The sequence below is a fragment of the Vanessa atalanta genome, chromosome 23 (assembly GCF_905147765.1).
Source record: "Vanessa atalanta chromosome 23, ilVanAtal1.2, whole genome shotgun sequence".
In the NCBI taxonomy this organism is placed as follows: domain Eukaryota; kingdom Metazoa; phylum Arthropoda; class Insecta; order Lepidoptera; family Nymphalidae; genus Vanessa; species Vanessa atalanta.
In genome coordinates, this window is record NC_061893.1 from 9,419,810 (window position 1) to 9,444,564 (window position 24,755).

At 33.4% G+C, this 24,755-nt stretch overlaps 1 protein-coding gene across 2 annotated transcripts in view; it reads right to left on the reverse strand.

Moving 5' to 3' along the window:
* LOC125073231 (complexin) overlaps nucleotides 1-24,755 on the reverse strand; it is a 294,844-nt gene that overhangs the window by 234,546 nt on the left and 35,543 nt on the right. For both annotated transcript variants that reach the window (XM_047683974.1, XM_047683975.1), the window contains exon 2: nucleotides 17,450-17,481. The gene's annotated coding sequence lies outside the window, so the exon portion shown is untranslated. The remainder of the gene's footprint in view (nucleotides 1-17,449; nucleotides 17,482-24,755) is intronic.

A 24,755-nucleotide genomic window follows, 5' to 3' on the forward strand; every position in this document is an offset into this window, starting at 1 on the left:
TTTTTCGTACACTCTGATATTATCTTTGTCCCTCTTTGTTTATCTGTGTCGTATTTTACTGAAAGCCGACACTGACGAGTCGGACAGAGGCCAATTTAGAGATATATGACTAAAAGAAAAATAGTGTTACTAAAGAGACGGCAGTTTCAGCTAAAGGTACTGCTTATACTAATAATACCGCCCTATTTTGGAAAAAAAATTGGAGCTAATCCACGAAGCGACTCTTTTGCGAGATGGTGGATGCATTTGTATACGGTAAAATTTTATCCGACGTTTTTCCCAAAGTTATATGATAGTTTGGATTTAAACCTTTGATTAAGACCCAGTGTTAAATAAAATATTTATGTTTAATTTGTCTGAACATAGAACTTTGCAATATTGTAAGACTTCTACAAATGCTACGAATACGATCAATCGTTAGAATCGAAATCTACTCTACAAATCCACGACACGCGAGGTTCAGAATGGCTTTATAAAATCCTTTCTACGACAAACGACCGTAACGGATGGCAGAATGTGGTTTTCTTAGTTTATGATTTTACTTACATCGGGAAAATGCGCAGTTTAGCCAAAATATTATTAATATTTTTATGACATAGGTTGGCGGACATGCACATGGGCCAATTGATGGTAAGTGGTCACCATCGTCCATAGACAATGGAGCTGTAAGAAATATTAACCATTTATTACATCGCCAATGCTTGGAAACAACATTACACTACACATACATACACTGGCTTACTCTTCCTTCAAACCGGAACTCAACAATACTGAGTACTCCTCTTTGGCAGCAGAACCCAAGCGGGCTTGCACAAAGCCCTACCAAAAACTAAAGAAAATATTAGGACATAGTCTATGTTTGAAGCTTATGAAAATAATAACAATACAGATCAATAATACTATATTTTCATAATTAAGTGTGATCGGACTTTATATTACCTCAGTTAACCTCATACAGAAGTCATTAATTTAAATCTGATGTTAATATTGATAAATGATCCAAACGGGACATAGCACCAAGCAGGTCTGCTATCTTTATGGGCCCTAACCTCTAGTTTATATATGTTTATATATATTCGTTATTACCACAAAGGGGATAAATATAATGAACCATCTAAATCAACTCGTAAACACATATTTGCATATTAAGTAATATTTATACAGCCTTGCCAAACAATACAATGCGACCGGGAAATCTGATATGGATCCCACGTGACTCCCGAAGTAGACCTATCTTCGTTAGGTTTACGTCTTACCCTTACATTAATTATTAGTGACGTCAATACAATGGATTCAGTTAACGAAATAAGTATGAATATCATCTGCCAATAATATATATGTATTTAGGTAAAATGTCTTATATATTAATAGCGTAAGCTGATCCCAGTGATTATGAAACGGAAGCTGCATATACAATATTGATTACGGTCTCATTTTGAAGAGCTCCAGCCGTAGATGTGCAGATAAATAAAAAGGATTCTTGATTGAAATTTAATAAATTGTTACGACTTAACAAATAAAATAAAAATACGTTACTGGCCGGATAGAGAGCGGTACGGAGACGGTATAATAAAGGAAATTATGAAAAAACGTAAACAAAATTAATTAAGTAAATTGTTTTCGACAAACTTCCATTCTAACTGAACTAATAAAATACTAATTGATATTAAAATGTTCTTGCAGTTTACAATGAAATGAAATCAAAACAAAACCGGTTCCGGCTTCGAAATTCCTAAATAATATTTTGAATGAATGCGAAGTATAGATATTAATATACCAGACAATGTACTTAATAGACTTTGTGCACGTCTGGGTACCCGTTTGAGCTTAGGAAACTTAGATTTTCATTTTCATAAAAAATTAGAAGATGAACCTCAAAAGCGTGTAATAATAGTTTGTAAAAGTTTGAGCGTTAAACGAGAACAAACCCGCATTGGAGCAGCTTTGTACTTGGTGGTACTCGTACTGCTCCCTACTCTACTGCGACAGCGTGCCGGAATCAGCTCTCTTTCTTTAGCATTAAAGAGCCTTTGTCCACCAGTGACATATTTACAGTTATTGCCTGACTAAACTAAATAGTTCAGTTTCGGTCAGATTGATATTAAATAGTTTTAAAAATTGTTAAAATATTTATTTCATTATTCTAAAGTTTAATTTTCAACTAAATATCCTGAAAGTTTGGTATTATTGCACAAAATGTTTTAATAAGTATTTATTCAACCGAACCGACCAAAGAAGAAACACAGTAGTTACTCTTCTTCTCAACTTAATATATTTAAGTTTATATTGATACTTTTAGAGTCTATATTTTCAAAAGATTTAAATAAATGAATGGCAACATGACATCTACTTTATACAACGTATATTTTAGTTTAAGATATATTATTAAAATTTATAATGTAAAGTAGTATATCGTGTGTACACTTCACTGATTCCATCGCACCGCGGAAATTTCTCGTGTCAAGTGTCTGTTTATAACATAGAGACAAGCTCTTAGGGTCGTGTGAAGTATGAGGGTCTACAAAATTGGATTTAATGTGATATCGTGATGGATTGGGGCCAAGTGTCGTTGATATGAATATGTGTCGTCGAATTTAACATGTGACAATCCAGTAGACAGCGCTTCAACTCATTTAATTGACACATTCAATGTTATCAAACGGAATTTACGAATTAATTTAGAACAGATTATTTTATATAATTTAAATATCAAGAGCGAATTTCGCTATCGGACACAATTCATATTATTTTATTTGTTTTCAACTAATATTCAACTTGTTGTTGCCAAAACTACCTTCATTATAAATAAAACAGACATATTCTCACGCTGTCTAATTTTGATGACATGCACTATTTTATTAAACTTTACATTTAATTATAGACTTTAACGTGAACATTTTAAGGTTTAGTTTTATAAGAATATAATTGAATATACAATATTTTATTTCGATTGATGACAATACGTGAAGAGAAAATTAATGAAGGATGGAAAAGAAGTTACGTTTGGTGAATGGGCGAAACGTTCTAGAAATAATAAATGATGCTGGACTAAAAACAATTGTCAAGGGAGCTAAATAAAGTGTTATAAAAGAAAATAATATTATTAAAGTAAGATTTTCATTACGATGTAATATGTATATAATATATTACGTATGTTTTAAGACCATTTCTTGGAAACACACATCAATTTTTCAATGAAACTTCAGCATAGTTTCGATAGAACTCAAACGGAAATTAATAAAAGTCGAAGTTCACTCGAAGCCCGACTGTTTCCTGATCTCGTTAAAAATTTCCTACTTCCAGTTCAAGTGAGGAAATCTATAATAAAATTATATTTCACTAACTTTATATTATACGAGCTCTTCTTGAGATTTCTTCCAGAAATTAAACACTGGAATACACTGAAAAAGCCCTTCATAAAACTATTACAATACAAAACGAGTAGGTTGTTGTTTGTTGATGATGTCTCAGTGGTGTAAACACAATATAACCCGACCGGTTCGAACCCTTCCAAGTTCACTTGTGATTTTAAAATATTCATCTTGTACTTAGACTTAAACGAAAACGGAAGCAATTCTGCCACATGGGTATCAACTCGCAAACATAACAAAAAACAGCGTGCTGAAATACGATTCAAGGTAAGTAATAACTGTAACTATAACTGTAATAATAACTTCATGGTAAGTATGGACTGCAATGCTCCACAAATGATGGCGTCAATTAAAAGCAAAAATATACTTTATTCAAGTAGATTCTTATTAGCACTTTTGAATAGAGATTTTACAAGACATATTAATTTAGAGTCATCACCGGTTCGTAACGTCGATAAGAACCAGCATAAACTCAGTCGTCAATTGTTTTCATCGACCATATAACAGGTAGTAATTACATACAATTAAATTATAGGTATTCTGTAAGAACAAAAACGAAAAACACCACAGATTCCGATTGTATAACGGCATAAAGTGGTATACGAGATTGCCTGTAATAATTATAGCATTTAAAGACACACGCGTCTAGATTGCGTTTCACCGTACGTGATTTTCGACATTCACGAGTGAAATACGAAGTGTTTTGTTACAGAATAAACTGATGATATCGCTATTGTCTCAAGTTTAAAAAAGGAATTGATGAATACATATTATTAGGAGAGGTAACTGGTGATTAGGTGGTCATGAATTAGGTAATAATAATTATATTTATAGGTTATAATAGTTGAACATTGTTTCATTAAAACACCTCCTGTAGTGTATAACTTTATTGGCTGCCTTGGTGGTGAGACCGACTCGAGTGTCGTGACGGCAAACGTCATACACGCTCTCTTATGTCATCAAGCTCCCTCTCCCTCTCATATTTTCAAATGATATCTACAATAACATAACAGATCTATTTTATCGTCCATACTCTATATATAAAACTTTTTCGATTCGAAACACATTTAACCCAAACATGTTACAATATTTTTTTTCAGCAAGTGAAGTAAAAATTTCCAACAATATTTTCAATATAATATTAATATGATAACATAATCATATAAATCCACATCGGACATAATTTGAGATTTGCCAATATTATATAACTTGTACATAGCATGACGATTATAACAAACATAACAGTAATGTACATATGTATCTTTAACGTAAATCCGTTTTATTCCTTAGAGCCTTAGAAAACTCTATCTGTTATTAATATTTTTTTGTTTCAGTTTGTTTATTTGTTTTGTTACACTTTGAAATACTTTAAGGAAAAACTAATTTTATATTATTTGATTAACTGTTAATTACTTGTTTTTATTAGATTCACTCCATGTGATGTAATGTAACAGTGGAAACTTATTGAAAATAAGAAAACCAAAAATAATTTCTTAGCAGGAATCCTTGCTCAACTTAAAATAAGCCTATGTTTCAAATTTCAGCTTACTCGACAGTATTTTTAGCTTTCCATTATAGTCACTCACGATAAGCTATTTTATAAGTATAACAAGTTAGTATAAGAAGCATTACTAATTATTATTAATTGTAATAATTCTACTAACAGTTTAGAATCGAGCCGAATGTAGAAGACATGTTTTTCCGAAACTAATACTACTATATATATATATATATGTGGTAGAGATCGGTGCTTGGAAATAATAATTAAAATATATAATTAATGCTTATAAGTAATTAACATAGGTACTTCTATTCATATAAAACGTGACAACTACGAACGCCAATTCAAAAGTGCTTGTAAGAGCTCACTCGAGTGAAGTACGAGAACATGTATGCTGGGCCAAACCACAATTCAGAACAGCTCTAAACTAGATTTACGAAACTGCCGATTTCAAGAACTCTACATCATAAATAACGAATCCACAGCTTCGTCTCAAAGAAAATTAGTATTTAAGTCGGCAACAGAGGAATGAGGGATCAAAGTGTAATTAATGAACGCGGCAAGAGAATATTACTAAGTTTATTTCGCCTTTGTCCTTTCATTTGAGAATCGTTCAGATTTAAGAGAATAACGAATGTTACTGAAATTGTTAAGTCGAAAAGTTTTCCCCGGAGACGTAATTAGCTTAAATAAAGTCGATCCCTGTAGTACTTCTATTGATTTTAATTAAAAGATCAAACGGTTGAAGTTAAATATTTTATTCCGAAAAATTTACGAATCGATAAATTAGAATATATGGCTTCAAAAAAAAAGCTTGACTATGTCCAAAATCCATGACATTGAAAGACCAGTTCCATAGCTCTAAGTTAACCTAAATTCAACGTAAAAATAATAATCATCAAAGTCTATTCTATATATGTATGTACGAGTATGACCCTCCTAATTTTTTGAAGGCGATCTAAATTTAGATTTAATTACGTAATTTTTTAACACTATCCGGTCTATTTTGTCCTATGATTTGTCACGTGCTTTTTTGGTGTAACATAGTGATCCAAAAAGACTCCCAATGCTGATATATTTGAAAATCGAACACGAGGTGCTCTAGATGTGGTTAATTATATATATTTATTCATGTACTCTTAGGACATCGAGCAGATTAAAAATATAAAGAGAATATCGAAATAAAAAAGGCACTGTACGAAAGCGGGTCAGTCTCATTCGTAGCAAACTTCTTCACAAAACGTTTAAAAATAAGAAATATTCAAACATTTCTGTTGGTACTAGGATCACGTAACATGAAAGGAACGCAAGGTTCAAAAGGATTGACACATATCAGTAGTTTAGTATACGTGTGATAGTTCTATTACAATAAATACTTTAGGTATTATTATGTCGTTTTTCTTATCGGACTTATCAGACAATATCAAATAACCGTTGAAGCCTCTTCTCTGTCTTAGTATTTTATGTTGTAGTTATAAAAATAATGAAACAATATTTTTACGTCCTACATTATTTGTGCAATGTAAAATTCATTTTATGATTCCTCGTCGCAATGAAATTCCAATTAATATTGGATTGAATCTGGCGGCCAGTGGCAGATGACCGACGCTGCAAATTTGCATTGCCATCATCTGTCTCCTTTTGTTCCATTAAAAATGTTTGATCTTCTATCTCGTTCTAATATCGGTTTGAGCCACGCTAGTTTTGGAAATTTGTCTATTTCATAGAATTAATTTAAATGTTTTAACTTCTCTGTTATATTAGACATATATTAAAGTTTATTGGTATTTTTTTGCAAATAAACATTGGCGCCATAAGAAATTTTAACGATTCCTTACATCGCCAATGCGCCATCAATCTTGAAAACTGAGATGCAATGTTCCTTGTGCCTAAAGTTACACTGGCTCACTGATCAAACTGGATCACAATAAACCTAAGTATTGCTATACGGCGGTACGGACGTGAAGATGGACGCACAATTACCTACCATCAAGTAAAATCAAGTATTATATCTGTTTAAGATTACTTCGACAGTGACTTCCTTTTTTTAATGGGTTCGCGGACAGACGGATGTTCCACCTGATGCTAAGTGATCACCACCGCGCTCGTCAAATCACGCGCGACCAAACTATGTTTTTTTTTTTAAATCAAAACTCAAATATAGTCTATAATCTATAAAAAGTTAAAAACTGTTAATAATTTGAAGCCACTCAACGGGATTTCGATTCGGTTTTCACTAACGGAGATAATGATATACGAGGAAAGTTTGTACGCGTAATATGTAAATATTTTGTATAAAATAAATTAATTATTAAGGTATTTTGCCAAAAAACCTTTATTTTTGTCCGCTTACACGTACCACCAGGAAAACATTATTTTAAGTTTTAAAAGGACCTCGTTAATCATTTAATATAGATTAAAATTTACTTTTACGCTATAACATTCGAAAAAATACTTAAAATATATCAAAGGTTGCAAATTATGCGCAGAAAACATATCGGTTGTGCGATTAGACATTAACATTTTGACCTTGGCATTTAAAATTATCTAGATTTTAATCTATAAGCCGTGGACACATTTTGATCTATGAAATTAAATCAAATTCCTTTGTTCAATATAGAAGAATGACCTGTTCATTGTCAAATTAAATACTACCATCACCTTTATTTACAAATATTCCATATCAAAAAATAAATAGCCAGGAGGCGATCGTTTCATTGTAATCGAGATGATTGCAATTGCAATTGAGATCGTTCCGAGATGTACTATCAACCAACTCACTAATATAACCTTTCGCACATATAACATTGCCCCACAAAAGAGTTACTGACTCTATGCAGTCGAGTAACAGGAGTTACAAGTTTGTGTTTGTTCCCTGTAGCAAATGCTATGAGTATCTCATTTTCTCAAAAAATCATTAATATATTCCGTACATAGGTACATAACATTACAGATTATATATTGAAAAGCTATTTATAAAATAAATTAAAAGCGTAAACGTAAAGAATTCATCTTTCAGTTTATGCCTCAATGATACTTTAGGAACCTAGGAGAGGCTATAGATTGCGCGAAAAACCCTTTTCAAATCGAAACACAACAGTACTAAATGTTGCTGTTTGGCGGTAGAATATCTGATAAGTGGGTGGTACCTACCCAGACAGACAGAGTAAAGTAAGTTAATACTCTCGGAAAATCAGTACTTACAAATTTAACAGTATGGAGTTGGTGGTAGTTGGTGGTTTGTAGTTTGGTTCGTTGGGTAATTCATTCGAACTATTAATTTTCTTGAATCTACTCGTACATTTCAAAGTGCTGATAGATTTACATTATATTTATTCGTGTAATATGACGATTCAAGAGAGCTCATAATAGTTCTATTGGAACGTTTGACTCTTATTCAGCACATTATTATAAAACCAACGACTTCAACTAGACACTTCGTTACTAAGTTCCCCGAAAGCTGTGAAGGCAACTTTAAACCATTTATCGGTAGATAATTGCTCACGAGCAAACTTTATAAGTCGAGATTCATTTAAACTTTCAAGTTATTAAGTTACAGATCTTATGTAATTCAATGTTTAAGGTAAATGATAAAATATAATTGTACTGAAAATATTACGCACACGTATTTTAAAATTTACGTTGATTTTAATCAAATAATAATAGCTATCTTACGCGTCTGTTTGTATGCTGCGTGATAATCTGATAGACTACTGTGGAGATTTATTTTCAGAAATAGACAAGGCGATTCTTAATAAAACATTAAATAAATATTATTACAGAAAGCTTTTGAATTAACATTATTAATCTTAAAGTAAAACTGTATCTGCATGTAGATTCTACCAATGAACACAGTTTTGTGCGAGTAATTAAGGCTATGCAAGGGTAAGTATAACCAACTCATTATATACACTGCCCCGCAGCATTATGTAAATAAATAAATATAAATAAATATTGGACAACATCACATACATTACTCTGATTCCAATGTAAGTAGCTAAAACACTTGTGTTATGGAAAATCAGAAGTAACGACGGTGCCACAAGATAACACCCAGACCTAAGATAACATAGAAAACGAATGAACTTCTCCTACATTGACTCGGCCGAGAATCGAACCCGGGACCTCGGAGTGGCGTACCCATGAAAACCGGTGTACACACTACACGACCACGGAGGCCGTCTATGTATATGTTTATATATTGTTTTATTGCGATTTGAAAGTTGAGTGAGCCCGTGTACCAACAGGCACAGGACATAACAACTTAGTTCCCAAGGTTGGTGACGTATTGGAGATGAAAGGCTTCCAGCAGTGTCTCCATTACTCCATATAGCTCTTGAGTATCATATAGCTATAAGATTAGGTATATAACAGGTAATAGTAGGTAAATATACTTCGCTAGGAAGTAAATTTTCCAAGTACATATCACATTTTATGAAGTCTCGCGATTCGGAACATTCCGTAACTTTCGAAGTCAACTGTTCTCGAGAGGAAACATTGAAATGATCTTAAAACTTTGCCGGTAAACTATAGCTAGTACGGTTTACTTTGAGTAATCACCGCACCGTCACATTCTGTGATTATTTTCTTACTTAAATTTGGTTCTTTACTTTATTTTCTTACTTAAATGAAAGTAGTAGAAAATAAGTAGGAAACGCATGTAATTATTATCACGAATCGGTTCATATCGTATGATTTTCGATTTTATTTTCATATAAAACAATTTCATTTTATTATATTTCACTATATTTATATTTAACTAAAAGATTAAAAACCTCTTAGAGTAAATACATTTTCATATTTTTTAAAGATAAATAGCAATGCTCCAATTTAATTAAGGAATTACTTCTATTTCTATTTACCCCTCCTTTTAAGCTTGACGCTTATGTTAGAAGTGGTGGCGACTTTTAACATCGCTAGGCGGCCCTTAAACCATTTCGCTATTGACGCTTTAAATATGAAGTTAATTTCATTTTGTTTTATTTTCTTAACGCCTTTAGAAGTTGCTTTTATGTAATGTTTCTGACTGAAAGTTTCAATTGCATTCCACCCACTTCAATTTTATTTAGTACGTGGTAAGTAATTTAAAACAATGTCGGTAAGTCATCTTCGCTGTTGACCGTTGAGTTATTTCGCCTGGAGCTGATTCAGGCTGTTAGGTCATGCTTACCATACAAATACATTGCCATCGAAACTGAACCGACGTCTAACATTTGAATTCAGTCGGATTATTTTATAACTGTCGATATTTGATATGATCAACCATTGCAGTTTAAATTAAAGCTTGTACTAAACATTTAAAAACGACCTCCGTGGTCGAGTAGTGTGTACACCGGTTTTCATGGGTACGCCACTCTGAGGTCCCGGGTTCGATTCCCGGCCGAGACGATGTAGAAAAAGTTCATTAGTTTTCTATGTTGTCTTGGGTCTGGGTGTCTGTGGTACCGTCGTTACTTCTGATTTCCATAACACAAGTGCTTTAGCTACTTACATTGGGATCAGAGTAATGTATGTGATGTTGTCCAATATTTATTTATTTATTTATTTGTTTATACTCAAATACTTCCTTATAAATATCTCAGTTTAAAATATTGAAGCGAGACCAAGACTTTCAATCAGTAAAGTTTATCGATTATCATAAAATTATTCCTTCGTGTGATGACTCGCGAGGTTCCCGACGTCCGTCACGTGTGACGTGGGTCGCCATGGAAAGCACATTACGTTTAAATATGGTTTGGACGCATGAGCGACATTGTGAAAGTTTTATTCTACTCTTTAGTTGAGTTGGGTTTCAAAATTTTTATTTTTGAACGTTATTATTTTGTTAATGCATACAAGTTTATGGTTACGTGTTAAAATGTGTACGCGAGACTATCTTGTATTCTAATCCGATGGAGAGGATATTTGAAATGTTTTTAACAAATTCTAGTGTTGGATATAAACGAGATCAAACATAATTATTAACACAAAATTGTCATCTATACTAATATATACTAATATTATATATGCGAAAATAAGTCTGTCTGTTGCAATTGGTACCCCAAAGAAGGATATAAGACTTTTATATGCTTAATACCTGACGAGCAACCCCTTAAATGCGAGCGAAGCCGCAGGCGACGTATTGTTTATATATAGTTGTAACCATTGAACGGGATATTCATTAACAACAGAGAGAGAACAGGGGAAGCTGTTATCAATAAGTCTGTTGTGGTTTATCTTGTGATATGTTATATAATTTATATGATGTCTCAAACATATTCGCAATAACAATCGCGTTTAAGTTAAAAGCGTCGGAAGCGCTGACTGCGTCGATGTGGAAACACTGGAATATGAATGAGCACAAACTTAATTTTATTTATTTGCACATTCTTAATTGGAATTTACTAAATTTATCAGAATTAATTTTAGAGAGCGGAAAAACTTGTTGGCCGGTTAGAGAGCGGTAAATGGCTGTATGAGGAAATAAAAGAAAAACGTATACAAAATTAAAGTAAATTGTTATCGACAAATTCCAGTTCTAATTGAACTAATGTATACTATTTCACATTAAAATTTGATTTAAATAAGCTCTCATCATTTTGGCGCCGAATGTAGATAAGTAACTTGCAGTTTACAATGAAATTAAATCAAACCAAAACCTGTCATAGGTCTTGAAATTCCGAAAAAATCTTTTAAATAAACGCAAAGTTTTGCGGTTGACCCACAAGTTTCAATATTAGTACAGATAAAAAAATATTTAAGTAGCGGAAACAACATCAGGACCACATATAAGGAAATACTGGTGACAAATCTGAACTCACATATTTCTAGAAAACAAATAAACTGACCTCAACTCAATGGGAAAAGTAATAGTTAGTTTCGTGATTCCTTCAGCCACTTCTGTTGTTCGAATATGTTTTATATTCCAACTCGGTAACTTTGTCTCATGTTGATACCGCACCGAAGCAAAGGCCTCATCGCGTGTCCGTCACGTACATGCGTAATAATAAAAATAGTATAAACTCCCGTAAAAGGAAATAGAAAGTTTTCGAATAAACCTCCTTTAACGCACTCACTCTCGATTTCGCTACGTGTTATTTCATATATTTCATCAATAAAATCTCTCTATTCCCGTGTTACTACAGAGTAGAATTAAATCCCCTTTGTGACACAGGGGAAATCTTCGGAATGCACCCGGCCCCCTGGAAACTGGGTTATGTTGGATTCTTACCCACTAAAAACCCAGAGCTTTAACGCGAGTGAGCTGGCAGGAGGCTGACACGTGACAGTACTAGCCAAACGTCAATCGGTTATTTGAAGTTCCTCGCCAACTTGTGGTACCACTAAAAATACATTCGTTTATACTAAACTTAATTATTATGTAAAAGCGTGTTTTAAAAATATTTTTATGTTTAAATTATGATGACCTCCGTTTTCGAGTAGTGTGTACACCGGTTTTCATGGTTACGCCACACCGAGGTCCCAGGTTTGATTCCCGGCCGAGACGATGTAGAACAAGTTCATTAGTTTTCTATGTTGTCTGGGTGTTTGTGGTACCGTCGTTACTTCTGATTTTCCATAACACAAGTGTTTAAGCTACTTACATTGGGATCAGGGTAATGCATGTGATGTTGTCCAATACTTAATAAAAAAAATTATCTTAAAGAAATTTCACGCTCAATGATATACAATTTTAAGTTTTAATGATACGCTTGTACTCTGAAATAAATTTGCAAGAACGTAAACTTTGGAAATTGAATCCACGATAAGAAGAAACTGTATCGGGATCCGTTACACTATACTCTACTATAGTATTTTTATATCGAGTTCGTACGTTATCGATGTTTTAACAAATAGTGCATTAATAAAATTACATGCTTATGTATTTGTATTTCTGAGTAGTTTTTAAATCTTTAATATATTCAAAGGAAAGTCTCGTTGGTCTAGCTAGATATAAAATCCGAAGGTACTGGAATCGATTCGTAGATCAGGCAGATAAGAAACTATTAATATTAATTGAAGATTATTAGTGATGGAATGTTGGCGTTAAAACTTTTGCAGGTATAATATGTCCTGCAAGTGTGACTGGTCTCATTTAATGATGATGTTCACGCTGATGGTGTTAAGCAGACGGCAGATATATTTTTTTGTAAATTGAATAACTATTAAATTGTTGATACTGTTTGTTTTTTATATAACATGTGTATTAATTATTATTAATGAATGATTACATTTATTAAAGGTGACGTACATATTGTTTTGAGCCAACTTTACTGAATTGTAATATACATATACCATGAACAAGTTTTCGTCTCGAGTTTTCTTACAAAATATTTTTTGCATTTAATTTTCTAATTCTAATGCTTAGTTGCCTTTGTTTTTGTTTTTAGTGACGATACTCTTTGTTAGTAGAATCAAATAACCGGGTGTGTTTTTTACCCACTAAAACCATTGCAGTGGCCATTATCGACACGGACCGGCGAGGATGCGGGATCGCTTCGATATAACGCGTCCACGGCCCATCCCGTGCTGTGCTCGCTTCACGGCTTGGCAGAGATCTCAACACCTAATGATTTTCATTTGATTATAGCAAACCGTTATCTGACCTTTGTTACTATTACACAAAGCTATCGTTACTTAGTTCTGTGTATGTAACCCATTAACGGACAGTAGCTTAAAATGTGGATAAGTAAAGAATGATCGAAGAAAAGAGCACAATACGAAATTACACTTCGGAACATCCAAACATTGAGCAGAAAAGAACAACTTCAATCATCGAAGAGAACCCCTATTAAAATAAACAGTACGATATTGCGCAATCGAACAAAATACGAGACGCAATTTACATTTCAGCGCTCGCGAGGCGTTCGAACTTCGCCCCCGGTATATAACGATCGATGTACTGGCACGCTGCCAAAGAGCCGCGCTGGCTCCTTGCCATGTCTGCGAGCCTGGTACAAAGGCATTCAACTCTTATTGTTATCGTGATGGTTTTTCAATATAAGAAAATAAATAAGTATTGTATCTTATGTAAAACATAATGTTGCTTAGAGTATTTAAGATGATTTTTTGTAAAAATTAAGATTAATCTCTGATATTTATGGTATCATAAGCTTTATGTCCATACAGTCTTTCCCAGTCTATCGAGTGGAGATCTTCATGTGCGAAATTCTGTAGAAAATAGTTAGTTCAAGCGCGACATTGAACAAAGCTTTCTTCGACCTTAAGATACATTAAGTCATATACATATATATTTAAACATGTTTGTAATAAAAATGTAATATCAAGTCTCCATATTTTGCAAAGATACATGATCATATTTCATGTATTAAGATATTCCATAGGTAGCTATAATTCAACTTGACAGTTCAAGCAATTGTCGGTTTGAATAAAAATAAATCAGGCTAAAGCAGCTGTCAAGTTTTCCAATTTTTCCAACTTAAAAGCAGTTCCTATTACTTACCCAAAAGACGGATGCGCTGCCACAGAATCTGTGGAACTTGTACGAACCATTCGTTACCATTACCCTTTAACAGCTGCACATAATTTATATATAAATGTGTATCTTCCTTTTATACCTACTATTTTATTCATATTTTTGAATACTATATTCTACAATAATTCAATAATTATTATTTTTTGAGAGCCGTGGATCCGAACCATGAACCGTGAAGTACCATTAAATGAGTATCACAATCCTCGGTTGCAGTCAGCTTCACGTAATCCACGGTATCTGTTATTTAGGGTCATTTCTGTGTTATGGACCCTTATCACATTTTTGGGGCAGTCTCTTCCGGTTGAAGAAATAAATCAAGATTTAACAAAAAGCCATACCTAGACATACAAATTCTTTTATATATAAAATATCTAGGCGGAGAGTTAAATGGGCCACCGGATGGTAAATCTCTTTTGTCCTTATAATTGCACTGCCTGCAAAACGCTCTAGTTTAGTTTAGTAGAATACCTATTGGTTTTTATATTTAGTTTAATAACGTTAATTGGCCGTTCAAAAGTTTTCTGTAATAATAATGTTTGTTTGTATAAATAATATTTTTTTTAATCATGTAATTAAATTAAATAATGTGTGTATTTATTTTACTTTTAATTTTTTCCGGATAGGCTTGCATGGAGTCCATAGCATTGTAAATTGTCATATACGAATGTAGATTACAGTGGGATAAGACTATTGAACCCATGATCCCTTTGTGATTAATCATACACAAAGACAGCAGCGCCGAGGCCCGCTAATCTGCAAAGGTTGCCGAAGGGTTTGCAACACTTCCGGACAGTAATTTATTATGTAACTTTGTTAGGACTGCTACGAAAGGGAATTATGTAATGGTTATGTAGATTGCTTGTAAATTGTTTTATATTAACGGGTAAATCCCGATCAACAAATAAATCTTATATACATACACTTAACCACACATGTTTACAAAATAGTATATACGTCACAATATTAACGGAATAATAGGTTATTTTTTTTTTAAATTAAAATGACAATACATTATTAAAATAAAATAAATAACTTAAGCTAATGCAAATAAAAAAATAAAAAAAAAAATTATATATATATAAATAAAATTAACTAGAATAAAAATAAAGTATGAAATAAATAACTGATGATCAAACTGTTTTTGTTACTCTATGTCTATGAGTTTGCATTTCTTATCGCTGTTTTGTACACAATTATTGTTGCTTTGAGGGTATGTTTTAGATTCCTTGTTTAAAACAAAATTTATTGTAAGAATAATATGTTAAACTAGTGATATTATGATTGTCGAAGTTTAAATTTAAAATATGTTTATAGTCATAATTTTCTCAAGTAAGTGAAATGTAATTTCTTTTTGAGAAATAAAGTATCTTTAACCATAAATATCCTGGAATCGAAAAACACCGAACCTAATCTAAACAGACCGCGGGAGACCTATTCAGACTCAAAATGTTGTTAGTATTTTTTAGTCTTTGAAATATTATATAATTAAATCTTATCAAACACAATTGAAGTGTATTATGTGAATAATCTTGCAAAATTGAATTCTTAACTCAATTATTAAAAATTTTCTGCCGATATCAGTCTGGTATTGGAATTCGAATAATATTTTTCGTATATTCTCATACTTCCTGCTTGAAGCCCGGCTATATTCAACCCAGTTACATTGTATCACAAAAGGGTGTGTTCACGTCAGTCCGATGTCAATACGACAAGGGTTCAATTTACTCGAGATCTGCCGTCGCCGATGGAGATAGCACCCTTTCATAGTAGCTTGTGATGCGACTATCGAACATCGATATGCTGTTTGATATCTGCTGTCTTTGTGTGCGTCAGCCACACATTTATGCTTTGCATGCGATAACCAATCAATCTCATTGGTTATTCGAAGTGTTAAAGTGATAGAACACTTGAATTTAAACTTAAAGTGGGAGACCTCTAAGCCTATCAAAATAATAAATACTTATAGGAGCTTTGTCTAATCTTTATTGTCAAGAGGTTGTGTGCCTCAAAGTTTGCATGTTTTGATAATGATAGAGGTAGGTGGACGAGCTAATGGGCCACCAGATGGTAACTGATCACCACCGTCCATAGACAATGGCGCTATAGGAAAAACCAAACATTCCTTATACCGCCCTTGCGCCAATAAAATAGAGGAAAGGGGAGGATTATTACAGTTAGAAAGTTAAATAGTCCGTGGGTTGTTCATTTTATAACGTGAAACTTACCCGTAACCAAAGTAATGACTATTGCATTCTTAAAGTATAAAATAGAGTACATAGACCTGATTATTCAGAACAGGTTTATCGAAACTAAAATATTTGAGAAAGGATGGCTTACTGAGATGTTCTTAAGTTCTGAATCGTTCCCATCATAGAAGACATGTGTATTATCAGGAAGTTTTTAGAATGGATAATTAATTGCATATTAAATAAAAATCACATAATGTCCAATATTTAAACGTTTACCACAATAATAGTCATGACTACGCTACATATGAATCGATCACTTGCAACTTTTTTTTATTAGTTGCATGTGTAACTAATGAAAAAAAAATACAAGCAAGCCGATTGCTGTTTATTTTTCACAGTACTCTGAATTGACGAACTGGAAAATTGTTCTTACATGAAAAAACAATGAGTTTATACAAAAAATACTAGACTGAGATTAAAGGTTGGTTAGACTTTTTCAAGGTCAGGACTCACATGACTGATGTGTTTCATTTTGTAAGATGACATTCACAATTTTTTAATACAAGGACACAAAATTTATGCTTGTCAGGTCAATAGTTTAAAATAAAAAGATGGAACCGCAAAGTGCAGCTTGTAATAAAATAATGTAATATATTGTAGCCTTCCCTGAAATGTGTTGCATCTTCTAGCATACATTTTATGACTGATACTTTAGTAGGTTTTTCAGTTAGGCATAAGAGTAAAACGTCTTATGATTTATCTGTTTATATATAGGTGCTTCGTTCTCATAATTTTTATATTGAATTTGGAGCAACGAAATATGTGGTTTAATTACCCAATAAAACTACCCAAACAAACATCTCATTCATTATACTTGGAATCGTTGAACAAAGTAACATATTAAAATTCTTACCTTGAAAGTAAATGTGAATCCGGCAGAAAAATCTGAAACAAAAAACATAAAATGAATCTCAATAGAATTGACACACACACACACACACACACACACACACACACACACACACACACACACACACACAGACACATACACATACACACACATACACACTCTACTATAGTGTACAGTAAGAAATAGTTATTTATCATTTATTTTTATTTACATAGAACGATATGACACTAAAATATGAGAGAGGACACTGATTTCTGTAATACAGGTCTTTGAGCCTAGCTCAGAAATCAGGGACTTTATTATACTTTGTAACTTTTTATGTGAATAAAGATTATTTATTATTATTATTATTATTATTGACACTTGACAAATGCTTTATTTCTTAAATAATATATAGGTGTGTTCTTGTATTAGATACAGTGTAACTTAAGTTAAGATTGCGGATTTAATTCCGACTTTATCAAATCTGGTGTCTGTATTGTCGGAAATGAGTTTTTACCAGGAAAAAAAAACTCACAACAACACAAAACAGAGATAACCCTTACCGAATAGGTAGCCCATTTAACCGTGGGTTGCGTCGGTGCGGTTGTGTATTTTATAAAAAAAGGATATATCTGCGTACAAAAGTTACAATATGATAATGATGTCCTTTTGAGATATTTTGATAACTAAAGACATTCTTAACGGATGCAACCCTAATGCATCTGAGATATTATACGCATATATTCTCTGTGATAGTTCGACATGAACAGTCCAGCGGCTTTATATGCTTTGTGAGACATATACTTTTGCACTATTACTGAGTATTTAATCACTAACTTATAGATTTATAGATTCGAAAAAAGTAGTGACTAACAGTTGATCACTAAGAATCAACACTACTACTAATAAAACAGTATGGCGTAGAGTGTAATGCGTAGCTGCTACGCTCACCAAGATAATAACTTTGATCCGTTTCTTTTATATATTTTATATTGCGACACTATCCAGATAAATGAATAATCTAAGCTGAATATATTTCACTTGCCTGATTCCTCATTCAAACATCAGTTTCTGTAGTTAATAATTTAGTCACTACACCAACAGTTATGATATAAATAATCAATAAAGTAACTAACTGATAAGCGTTGGTAAAGGTTACAGCTTTGACCCCAGGTCACTCACATGTCTGGCAAAGGTTTACCATTTTATTGATTAAATAATAATTAAGTTTATATCAAAAACGTAACATTTATACTATGAATTAAATATTTGCTCATTATAAACACTTTACTAATTAAAAAATAAAATATTTACGATGAAAAAAAAGTATATCAACAACATAACGCTCTACTTTATTTCAAAGCAGCGTTCAAGCCCGCCATTAAACGTAGTACTCTTACTGAGCACTTAACCCAATCTAGAACGGACAGCGGTGGGCTAGTGTTTCTGGGTCATCTAGACAAATATAAGCGCATTAGATCGCGGAACAAACAAAGGGCAGACACCATCCATTACGTCACCGAGACAGTCAGCCGCGAATGTTCTTGACGTGGAAACTTGATGTCTTTAAGCTTCTCCTGTCAAAGTTGTTATGCGACAAAATTACATAACCCTCGTATTATCTTTAGCTGATATGTTAGTAGACGGGTTGTCATATTTTGTCATGTAATTTTAACTTTGCGTATCAATTAATTGGAATCTCGTGTTGTTATTATTTTAATATATAAGGTATTAGTAATTAAAAGATTATTTAAATGATAAAAAGTGTGAATTTGAATTTGTAAGCGTCAAGTGCAATGGCGATGTAAAAAATCGCAGGTTCGATCCAGACTCCTTGGGCTCTTGTCGTCCCGAGTCCCTCGCCAAATGTTTATGCTTAATTGGAGTAGTAAGTACGAATATGAATATAGTTAGGAATGTTATTGTATTTAATCAACATTCTTATGTCATTTAAATAATGGCAAAGATAAATACAGAATATCTCGTGATCCCACTTGGTAGAATTTACATTTGGTACAGCGGGTACATTTATGTTTAAAGTGTATATATAAGATTCGTATTCGTATATTCGTAAGCGCATACCTAAATAAAACATATTTTGATATTATTTTAATCATCATCGTAATACGGTAAAGGTGAGGTTCCGAAGATATTTTTAACTTTGCCATTTTATACTGAGTTTTTTGCCGGTTCTTCTCGGTAGAATCTACATTCCGAACCGGTGATAGCTTCACTTAATATAGTTAGGTAAATTGACGATTCAAAAGTAAAAGTCTACTTGAATAAAGTATATTTTGATTTGATTTGATGTGACTATATTAAATAAAGATTGACGAATTATGTACAAGATATTGTCACGAAACTGATAAAGATATTATTACGGACATAAACTATTCTCAAACTCTCACCTTAATCCGACACGACCGGAGAATGCCGGAGCTGAATCTACGTAATCGCTTCAAACCTCTGGTCGTTACTGAGCATTTCTTGATAAAAAAACTACTAACAAACTTTTTTTAGACAAAGGCGCTGTAAGAAATATTAACCATTTCTTACATCACCTATGCGTCACCACCACCATCAACCTCGGGAACTAAGATGTTATGTCCCTTGTGCCTGTGATTACACTGGCTCACTCACCTTTCTAACCCGAACACAACAATGCAGAGTACTGTTATTTGGCGGTAGAATATCTGATGAGTGGGTGGTACCTACCTAGATGGGCTTGCACAAAGCCCTACCACCAAGAAAAGATTTTATTTGCGCAGAACGAGATTCGAGATCCTAATATTTAAGTTGACCGTACTTATTTGGTACCAGATCATCTTTTACTCCCTCAGAAAAGCTACGCTAAGTTACGAGCGGAGCACAGCACGAAAGGAGCCGCAATATGCGTTGTATTAACAAGAGCCGGCAGCCTCACCGATCTATGCAGGATACATACACCACAGAGGTTTTATTGGGGAAAATCCCCACATGACCCGTTAAAAGGAGGGATTTCGATTAAGTAACAATGGCTAGCAAATCGTACAGTTATAAATTAAACCAACGTGATCGTTAAATTTGAAGAAAAATATAATTTGATGAGAATGGGTATACACGAGTTAGATTAAAATTCACACCCAATGACAAAAAAAACTTAAACTTTGATCCTTCCCCTGTCATGTTCCCCTGGCAACGGAAAACTTTGTGATTGATGCGAACCGACACTTCTATATAACTTTTTTTCGTCATTTATAACGCCTTTTTGTCATGTCACACAGTCCTGTCTAAATTCTGAACGCAAAGTTCGATAAAAAGGCAACAAGAAGTATTAATGTAGGATTAGTTAAAGTAAAGTAAATCAAATATGGTCATAGAGATTATCAAAAAGTTCTAATAGAGCGTTTTGAAACGTACCACTTATCTGATATTCGATTGCCAAACAGTAGTACCTAGTATTATTGTGTTCCGATTTGAAGGGTAAGCCAATGTAACTACAGGCACAAGGGACATAACATCTCAGTTCTCAAGATTGGTGCCGTATTGGTGATGTAAGAAATGGTTAATATTTCTTACAGAACTAATGACTGCGGGTAGTGGTGACAACGTACCATCAAGTTTACTAATATTTTATAATATTTTGATATTATTATGTTTTAACGCCTTAATTTCGTTAGATAATTCATCCATTGAGGTTATACAGACTATTCAAACTCACTCCCCACTGCGGAAGAGCAATTACGTTAAACGCAACACAATTGAGTAGAATTAATCGTTGAACCCTTGGATTAACCTTGGTGAGAGCACACGTGTTAAAAGTAAAGCGATCATAATACTGAAACATGGTGAGATAACCTGCATGAGTTGCACCCATCACTTGCTGAGGAGCGGTGCGAATGTGCTTCAAGACTTATTAGGACAAAAGGCCCTTCTTCAGTGGTTAAGGTCTAATTTACATAAAAATTTACTTGAACTCGACCACAAAACCTATTAATATAGTCTGCTTTCCTAGTACAGTTCCGAACACATTTAATATGTACGTTAAAATCGTTCCACTTTTGACAGCCTCTTATAGCAGACTGCGGTTCGGGAATTAATTAAATTTTAATCAACGCCGAGACGGCGGGATTATGAGCGACGTTTTGATAAATCTTTGCTAAGTTATGTCGCCCTGGTAATATATTTTCATGTACTCGGTTTAAGTTACTTTGATTATTGCATTTTATAAATAATATCCGAAGCATTCTAATAAAACTAAATTTATAAAATTACGTATCTCATTACTATGTACACAATTTTATACATAATATAACAGAGTACGACATCAGCGAGTTATTTTCCTGGGATTTAAGTGATAAAAATGACTATACATCATCTATTTAATGTACAAGCTTTTCGCCTATTAAATTACTTTTTGTTTTCTAAATGACAAGTATTGACTCGTGATAATAATATTTATTGACGGAAACCTCATGAAAAATATTCATTTGAAAAGTAACTATTATTTTGTCGTTAAGACTAAGGATAATAAGTAGGTTTATATTTGTAAGTGGGTGTCACTTCTGAAATGCTTGAAAGCTGAATTAAAATACGGACGAGAGCCGGTGCATAGATTGACATTTGACAGTTGATCGACGTGACACAGATTAGGGATGCCCAAATACCCGAATCATCTGGATCGATTTATGTGGTTTAAAACGATATATCGTTTGCTACCGAGTGCATTACTTTTTTTTATATTTACGACTCTTTTACGTCATTTCACGTTGGAGAGTTTAATCAAAATTAATAAATTCATGCAATGAACACCCCTAGTTGAAATGTCTACTTGTTATAAATTGTAGAAATGGTTGATGTGATATCGTCGTATTTTAATTAAATGTATATAATAACTCTCGTAAGGTCTACGTAATATCTGCAAAAAGAGTATTAAATAAATAAATATTATGTATGTTATATACGACGTTCTTGGGGCTATAATCGACAATGTTTTTGAATTTTTATTATTAATTTAAGAAATATAACAACTAATTTTCCTGCCGATTCTTCAGTAAAACCTACATTACAAACCGGTGGTATCATAAGCGTGCTTATTTAATCTCGACCAATACATTATATCGACAATAACATTATAAAAGTACCGATAAGAGCCGACTTGGAAAAATAATATTTTCATTTTGATCCGACTATTTTGTGTACGATATTACATTATCAAAATCCCTAAGTAATATTCGTATATAGCTCAGCTCACTTCTGCGAGTTCAAACATTTCCTTAGTCATATATTATATCCAGATACTGCACTATTGTAATCCGTTTTAGCAATTACCGATATCCGAAATCGATTTTAATGCTAAGAGGCGATTTGAATCGTAAACATGGTATTACAGCGGGTAAAGTCTTAGTCAAATTCTCTGCTGTATTCTCATTCGCAATAACAATCGCGAACAAATTCTAGACAAATTTGTGTGGTACTGAAACAATGAGTATACCTCGGTAACGAAGATTTTTAGAGAACATCGCTTAGAAGAACCAAAGAATATTAGGTGGTGATGCATTAGCATTAGCAGCCCGTAAATGTCCCACTGCTGGGATAAAGGCCTCCTCTCCCTTTGAGGAGAAGGTTTGGAGCATATTCCACCACGCTGCTCCAATGCGGGTTGGCGGAATACACATGTGGCAGAATTTCGTTGAAATTAGACACATGCAGGTTTCCTCACGATGTTTTCCTTCACCGCCGAGCACGAGATAAATTATAAACACAAATTAAGCACTTGAAATTTCAGTGGTGCCTGCCTGGGTTTGAACCCGAAATCATCGGTTAAGATGCACGCGTTCTAGCCACTGGGCCATCTCGGTGGTGATGAAACGACGGCAATTAGTCTGACTTTTGGACGGCAGGAGCTATGAACAGAAGGTATAGTAAAAAATAGACTCGAATTCTTAACAATGTGTTTGATGTTAAGTTTTTTTTTTGCATATTAGTTTAACTGTAAACTAATTTCTAGTTCTTCCCACACCAACTACAATATTTTGATTAAACAGAAATAGACTCTTAATTAACTACACAATTCCAGATAGTTACATCGGGTATAATAAAAGTTTTACAATACCATAATAAAATATCTTTAAGGATATAAAATTTATTTATTACTTACGTAATGACATATTAAAGCTGATATGTATAATGTAAATAAACGCAAACACAGGTGCTCTCTCTATTTCCTCACTTTCATTTCGATCGGACGCCAATCGGACACGACCGGAAAGAGGTCAGAATCACTGGCTTATGTACTTGCCCGATCCGGATCCAGAACATTGGTATCTGCTTTCCCTTAAGTTAGACCACTAGACCATAAGGCAGTCAATATAATCTTACTAAGATAGGCTAAGATTGGTACTTATAACTAATATTATTATACTAATATCGTTACGTTACTATTTAAATATTTTACTTTGAATTTAAAGTTAATAGCAAAACCTTTGAAGAAATTTTCAGATATAAGTTTTTCTTTAAAACTTTCATGCATCTCGACTCGAAAGAGCCGTTCACTAAATTGAGTCGAACGAAACGAACGTCAGCCAAGTAAAAAACGTAGAAACATTAGCCTCGATATTTCCAACTTTTTGCTAAAAAATAAGCTTCCTTGATTGAACTTATACGTCGCGATGTTTCATGAGCCACGAGACGATGGGACCACAGAAGTGCAAATTTGGCAAATCTTACTAAATATTATAAAACAAACTATCAGTTCTGTCCGTTTATTTGAACGCGATAAACTCAAAAATCGAATGTTCATAGCACCGTCACCAATGAGCGGAGTGATTCACGGTTAAGGTTTAGGTGTTAAAAGTCATAAGGGTTTTTATATAAATTGGTTGATATATGACGACGATTGTTGAAGATAAAAGGAAAAATACCGACTGAGCTTTTCTCGCGTACGAGTTAAACCGAGAGAGTTTTATGTATAACGATATAAATGTTGTTTGTAGTCCCTTGTTTGCTCGTGCGAAGCAGGGACGGGCTAGCTAGTAGGATATAAAATTAACTTCATTATATTAATGTCGTAACCCTGACAAATTTCAGTCACGTCGGAGAATAGCTAACTACACACACATAGAACAGTACAGGTATGTGCGCGCAACCACAAGTGCACTTTTCCTCAATTTCAAAATCCGATGGGATACGCTCGAAGAAGATTCAACGACTTGACGTATATTTCGACGCTAGGGAGCATTAATACACCCAACTTGCAAAGTTCGGGTTGTCACTGAAAATTATTTGATGAAACACGCAGTGACTTTGACCACAGGTTTGTTTTTTTTTTATTTTACAAAATAAATTG